The sequence below is a fragment of the Puntigrus tetrazona genome, unplaced genomic scaffold, assembly GCF_018831695.1.
Source record: "Puntigrus tetrazona isolate hp1 unplaced genomic scaffold, ASM1883169v1 S000000003, whole genome shotgun sequence".
Classification (NCBI taxonomy): domain Eukaryota; kingdom Metazoa; phylum Chordata; class Actinopteri; order Cypriniformes; family Cyprinidae; genus Puntigrus; species Puntigrus tetrazona.
In genome coordinates this window covers 3,492,401-3,499,900 of record NW_025047683.1, presented here as the reverse complement: position 1 = coordinate 3,499,900, position 7,500 = coordinate 3,492,401, and positions in this window count along the sequence as shown.

Sequence of the window (7,500 nt, the reverse complement as noted above, 5' to 3'; positions counted from 1 at the left end):
TTCGGACGCTTTCCCACTCGACCCCCGCCGTCCTGGAGAAATTTTTGCGTTCAAAACCTAAGTCCAAACATCCAGGCGCTTCATCCGACCCGATCGAGTCCGGGTTAAGTGCGCCTTCGGGCGCTTTCCCACTCGACCCCGCGCCGTCCTGGAGAAATTTTTTTGCTTTCAAAACCTAAGTCCAGACATCCAGGCGCTTCATCCAGCGATCTCGGCGGGTTAAGTCGCGACTTCTCGGGCGCTTTCCCACTCGACCCGGTCTCCCTGGAGAAATTTTTTCGTTCAAAACCTAAGTCCAAACATCCAGGCGCATATTTCAGGCGATCTCGGCGGGTTAAGTCGCGACTTCGGGCGCTTTCCCACTCGACCCCGCCACCCTGGAGAAATTTTTTGCTTTCAAAACCTAAGTCCAAACATCCAGGCGCATATTTCAGGCGATCTCGGCGGGTTAAGTGCGACTTCGGGCGCTTTCCCACTCGACCCCGCCACCCTGGAGAAATTTTTTGCTTTCAAAACCTAAGTCCAAACATCCAGGCGCATATTTCAGGCGATCTCGGCGGGTTAAGTGCGACTTCGGACGCTTTCCCACTCGACCCCGCCACCCTGGAGGATTTTTTTGCTTTCAAAACCTAAGTCCAAACATCCAGGCGCATATTTCAGCGATCTCGGCGGGTTAAGTCGCGACTTCTCGGGCGCTTTCCCACTCGACCCCCTCCACCCTGGAGGTATTTTTAAGCGTTCAAAACCTAAGTCCAGACATCCAGGCGCATATTTCAGGCGATCTCGGCGGGTTAAGTGCGACTTCGGGCGCTTTCCCACTCGACCCCGCCACCCTGGAGGATTTTTTTGCTTTCAAAACCTAAGTCCAAACATCCAGGCGCATATTTCAGGCGATCTCGGCGGGTTAAGTGCGACTTCGGGCGCTTTCCCACTCGACCCCGCCACCCTGGAGGATTTTTTTTTGCTTTCAAAACCTAAGTCCAGACATCCAGGCGCATATTTCAGCCGATCTCGGCCGGGTTAAGTGCGACTTCTCGGACGCTTTCCCACTCGACCCCCTCCACCCTGGAGGTATTTTTTAAGCGTTCAAAACCTAAGTCCAGACATCCAGGCGCATATTTCAGGCGATCTCGGCGGGTTAAGTGCGACTTCGGGCGCTTTCCCACTCGACCCCGCCACCCTGGAGGATTTTTTTGCTTTCAAAACCTAAGTCCAAACATCCAGCGCGCATATTTCAGCGATCTCGGCGGGTTAAGTGCGACTTCTCGGACGCTTTCCCACTCGACCCCCTCCACCCTGGAGGATTTTTTTAAGCGTTCAAAACCTACGTCCAGACATCCAGGCGCTCGTTACAGCCGATCAAGGCCGGGTTAAGAGCGACTTCTCGGACACACATTTACGAACCCCCCGTGTCTGGATTTCAATTTTCCAAAGGGCCTGGGCTCACACATTAACCCCAACGCAGTAACACTTTAATGGGCATCGTTTTATTTCATTCTCGCCCTGGATGAATGTTTTACAAAGGGCCTGCGCTCACAGACTAACCCTACACACTAACACCTTATTGGGCATAATTTTTTTTCTATAAAGGCCCTGGATGAATGTTTTCTATAAGGCCTGCGCTCACAGACTAACCCCATCACAATAACACTTATGTGGGCATGATTTTATTCTATAAAGGCCCTGGATGAATGTTTTCTATAAGGCCTGCGCTCACAGACTAACCCCATCACAATAACACTTATTTGGGCATGATTTTTTTTAAAAAGGCCCTGGATGAATATTTTCTACAAAGGCCTGCGCTCACAGACTAACCCGACACAGTAGCGCCTTATTGGGCATGATTTTATTTAATAAAGGCCCTGGAGGAATGTTTTCTATAAGGCCTGCACTCACAGACTAACCCCATCACAATAACACTTATTTGGGCATGATTTTATTCTATAAAGGCCCTGGATGAATGTTTTCTATAAGGCCTGCGCTCACAGACTAACCCTATCACAATAACACTTATTTGGGCATGATTTTATTTAATAAAGGCCCTGGATGAATGTTTTCTATAAGGCCTGCGCTCACAGACTAACCCCATCACAATAACACTTATTTGGGCATGATATTATTTAATAAAGGCCCTGGATGAATGTTTTACAAAGGGCCTGCGCTCACAGACTAACCCTACACAGTAACACCTTATTGGGCATGATTTTATTTAATAGAGACCCTGGATGAATGTTTTCTATAAGGCCTGCGCTCACAGACTAACCCCATCACAATAACACTTATTTGGGCATGATTTTATTTAATAAAGGCCCTGGATGAATGTTTTCTATAAGGCCCGCGCTCACAGACTAACCTAACCTAACCTAACCTAACCTAACCTAACCTAGCCCTAACCTAACCTAACCTAACCTAACCTAACCTAACCTAACCTAACCTACCTACCTAACCTAACCTAACCCTAACCTAACCTAACCTAACCTTAGCCTAACCTAACCTAACCCTAACCCTAACCTAACCTAACCTAACCTAACCTAACCTAACCTAACCTAACCTAACCTAACCTAACCTAACCTTATTGGGCATGATTTTACTCTATAAAGGCCCTGGGTGACAGTTTTACACAGGGCCTGGGGTCACAGACTAACCCCATCACAATAGCACTTATTTGGGCATGTTTTTATTTAATAAAGGCCCTGATTGAATGTTTTCTATAAGGCCTGCGCTCACAGACTAACCCGACACAGTAGCGCTTCATTGGGCATGATTTTATTTAATAAAGGCCCTGGAACAATGTTTTCTATAAGGCCTGCGCTCACAGACTAACCCGACACAGTAACTCTTTGTTGGGCATGATTTTACTTAATAAAGGCCCTGGAAAAATGTTTTCTATAAGGCCTGCGCTCACAGACTAACCCGACACAGTGCGCTTTGTGGGCATGATTTTATTTAATAAAGGCCCTGGAAAAAATGTTTTCTATAAGGCCTGCGCTCACAGACTAACCCGACACAGTGCGCTTCATTGGGCATGATTTTATTTAATAAAGGCCCTGGAACAATGTTTTCTATAAGGCCTGCGCTCACAGACTAACCCGACACAGTAACTCTTTGTTGGGCATGATTTTACTTAATAAAGGCCCTGGAAAAATGTTTTCTATAAGGCCTGCGCTCACAGACTAACCCGACACAGTGCGCTTTATTGGGCATGATTTTATTTAATAAAGGCCCTGGAAAAAATGGTTTCTATAAGGCCTGCGCTCACAGACTAACCCGACACAGTGCGCTTCATTGGGCATGATTTTATTTAATAAAGGCCCTGGATGACAGTTTTCTTTAAGGCCTGCGCTCACAGACTAACCCGACACATTAGCGCTTTATTGGGCATGATTGTATTTAATAAAGGCCCTGGATGAATGTTTTCTATAAGGCCTGCGCTCACAGACTAACCCGACACAGTAACTCTTCATTGGGCATGATTTTATTTAATAAAGGCCCTCGATGAATGTTTTGTATAAGGCCTGCCCTCACAGACTAACCCGACACAGTAACTCTTTATTGGGCGTGATTTTATTTAATAAAGGCCCTGGAAAAATGTTTTCTATAAGGCCTGCGCTCACAGACTGACCCGACACAGTAACTCTTTATTGGGCATGATTTTATTTAATAAAGGCCCTCGATGAATGTTTTCTATAAGGCCTGCGCTCACTGACTAACCCCCGTTACAATAACACTCTTATGGGCATGATTTTATTTAATTAAGGCCCTGGATGACAGTTTTCTTTAAGGCCTACCCTCACAGACTAACCCGACACAGTAACTCTTTATTGGGCGTGATTTTATTTAATAAAGGCCCTGGAAAAATGTTTTCTATAAGGCCTGCGCTCACAGACTAACCCGACACAGTAACGCTTTATTGGGCGTGATTTTATTTAATAAAGGCCCTCGATGAATGTTTTCTATAAGGCCTGCGCTCACAGACTAACCCGACACAGTAACTCTTTATTGGGCGTGATTTTATTTAATAAAGGCCCTGGAAAAATGTTTTCTATAAGGCCTGCGCTCACAGACTGACCCGACACAGTAACTCTTTATTGGGCATGATTTTATTTAATAAAGGCCCTCGATGAATGTTTTCTATAAGGCCTGCGCTCACTGACTAACCCCCGTTACAATAACACTCTTATGGGCATGATTTTATTTAATTAAGGCCCTGGATGACAGTTTTCTTTAAGGCCTACCCTCACAGACTAACCCGACACAGTAACTCTTTATTGGGCGTGATTTTATTTAATAAAGGCCCTGGAAAAATGTTTTCTATAAGGCCTGCGCTCACAGACTAACCCGACACAGTGCGCTTTATTGGGCGTGATTTTATTTAATAAAGGCCCTGGAAAAATGTTTTCTATAAGCACTGCGCTCACTGACTAACCCCGTTACAATAACACTCTTATGGGCATGATTTTATTTAATAAAGGCCCTGGATGACAGTTTTCTTTAAGGCCTGCGCTCACAGACTAACCCGACACAGTAACTCTTTGTTGGGCATGATTTTACTTAATAAAGGCCCTGGAAAAATGTTTTCTATAAGGCCTGCGCTCACAGACTAACCCGACACAGTGCGCTTTATTGGGCATGATTTTATTTAATAAAGGCCCTGGAAAAAATGTTTTCTATAAGGCCTGCGCTCACAGACTAACCCGACACAGTAGCGCTTTATTGGGCATGATTTTATTTAATAAAGGCCCTGGATAAATGTTTTCTTTAAGGCCTGCGCTCACAGACTAACCCCGTTACAATAACACTCTTATGGGCATGATTTTATTTAATAAAGGCCCTGGATGACAGTTTTCTTTAAGGCCTGCCCTCACAGACTAACCCGACACAGTAACTCTTTATTGGGCGTGATTTTATTTAATAAAGGCCCTGGAAAAATGTTTTTCTATAAGGCCTGCGCTCACAGACTAACCCGACCCATTAACTCTTTATTGGGCATGATTTTATTTAATAAAGGCCCTCGATGAATGTTTTCCCATAAGGCCTGCGCTCACAGACTAACCCGTCACAATAACACAGATTTGGGTATGATTTTATTTATTAAAGGCCCTGGATGAATGTTTTCTACAAAGGCCTGCGCTCACAGACTCGCCCGTTAAAGCAGCGGCGGCAGCGCGGGGCACAATTTCAGAGTTTTTAGAAAAAAAAAAAAAAAAAAAAAAAAAAAAAAAAAAAAATTAAAGTTGATGTAAAAGTTGCTCCTGGGTAAACGGCCACCTCCGGGGTCGCGGTGAAATTTGAATCGTGCCCGGGAAGAGGCCTCTCGGTCGGCCTGACTCGGAGCCTCGGAGGGTATGGAAGTCGGACCTTTCCCGAAGTTGGACTTAGTGCAATTTTTGAAGCGAAAATCATCCAGGCGCATATTTCAGCCGATCTCAGCCGGGTTAAGTGCGACTTCTCGGGCGCTTTCCCACTCGACCCGGCCTCCCTGGAGAGAAATTTTTTCGTTCAAAACCTAAGTCCAAACATCCAGGCGCATATTTCAGCCGATCTCAGCGGGTTAAGTGCGACTTCTCGGGCGCTTTCCACTCGACCCGGCCTCCCTGGAGAAATTTTTTCGTTCAAAACCTAAGTCCAAACATCCAGGCGCATATTTCAGCCGATCTCGGCGGGTTAAGTCGCGACTTCTCGGCGCTTTCCCACTCGACCCGGCCTCCCTGGAGAAATTTTTTCGTTCAAAACCTAAGTCCAAACATCCAGGCGCATATTTCAGCCGATCTCGGCGGGTTAAGTGCGACTTCTCGGGCGCTTTCCCACTCGACCCGGCCTCCCTGGAGAAATTTTTTCGTTCAAAACCTAAGTCCAAACATCCAGGCGCATATTTCAGCCGATCTCAGCGGGTTAAGTGCGACTTCTCGGGCGCTTTTCCACTCGACCCGGCCTCCCTGGAGAAATTTTTTCGTTCAAAACCTAAGTCCAAACATCCAGGCGCATATTTCAGCCGATCTCAGCGGGTTAAGTGCGACTTCTCGGGCGCTTTCCCACTCGACCCGGCCTCCCTGGAGAAATTTTTGCTTTCAAAACCTAAGTCCAAACATCCAGGCGCTTCATCCAGCCGATCTCGGCGGGTTAAGTGCGACTTCTCGGGCGCTTTCCCCTCGACCCCCCACCCTGGAGAATTTTTTGCTTTCAAAACCTAAGTCCAAACATCCAGGCGCATATTTCAGCCGATCTCAGCCGATCTCGAGCGGGTTCAAAACCTAAGACAAACTCGGTTAAGTCGACTTCTCGGGCTTTCCCACTCGACCCGGCCTCCCTGGAGAAATTTTTTCGTTCAAAACCTAAGTCCAAACATCCAGGCGCATATTTCAGCCGATCTCAGTCCGGGTTAAGTCGACTTCTCGGGCGCTTCCCACTCGACCCGACCCGGCCCCCTGGAGAAATTTTTTCGTTCAAAACCTAAGTCCAAACATCCAGGCGCATATTTCAGCGATCTCGGCGGGTTAAGTGCGACTTCTCGGGCGCTTTCCCACTCGACCCGGCCTCCCTGGAGAAATTTTTTCGTTCAAAACCTAAGTCCAAACATCCAGGCGCATATTTCAGCGATCTCGGCGGGTTAAGTGCGACTTCTCGGGCGCTTTCCCACTCGACCCCGCCACCCTGGAAATTTTTTTTTTCAAAACCTAAGTCCAAACATCCAGGCGCATATTTCAGCGCTTTCAAAACCTAAGTCCAGACATCCAGGCGCATATTTCAACCTAAGTCCGATCTCAGCGGGTTAAGTTAAGTCGACTTCTCGGACGCTTTCCACTCGACCCGGCCTCCCTGGGAAATTTTTTGCTTTCAAAACCTAAGTCCAGACATCCAGGCGCATATTTCAGCGATCTCGGCGGGTTAAGTGCGACTTCTCGGGCGCTTTCCCCTCGACCCCGCCACCCTGGAGGTATTTTTAAGCGTTCAAAACCTAAGTCCAAACATCCAGGCGCATATTTTTCAGCGATCTCAGGCGGGTTAAGTGCGACTTCTCGGACGCTTTCCACTCGACCCGGCCTCCCTGGAGAATTTTTTGCTTTCAAAACCTAAGTCCAGACATCCAGGCGCATATTTCAGCGATCTCGGCGCGTTAAGCCCCACTTCACGGGCGCTTTCCCCTCGACCCCGCCACCCGGAGGTATTTTTAAGCGTTCAAAACCTAAGTCCAGACATCCAGGCGCATCTCACAGCCGATCTCGGCGCGTTAAGCCCCACTTCACGGGCGCTTTCCCCTCGACCCCCACCACGGAGGTATTTTTAAGCGTTCAAAACCTAAGTCCAAACATCAGGCGCATCTCACAGCCCGATCTCGGCGCGTTAAGCCCCACTTCACGGGCGCTTCCCCTCGACCCCGCCACCCGGAGGTATTTTTAAGCGTTCAAAACCTAAGTCCAGACATCCAGGCGCATCTCACAGCGATCTCGGCGCGTTAAGCCCCACTTCACGGGCGCTTTCCTCGACCGACCCCGCCACCCG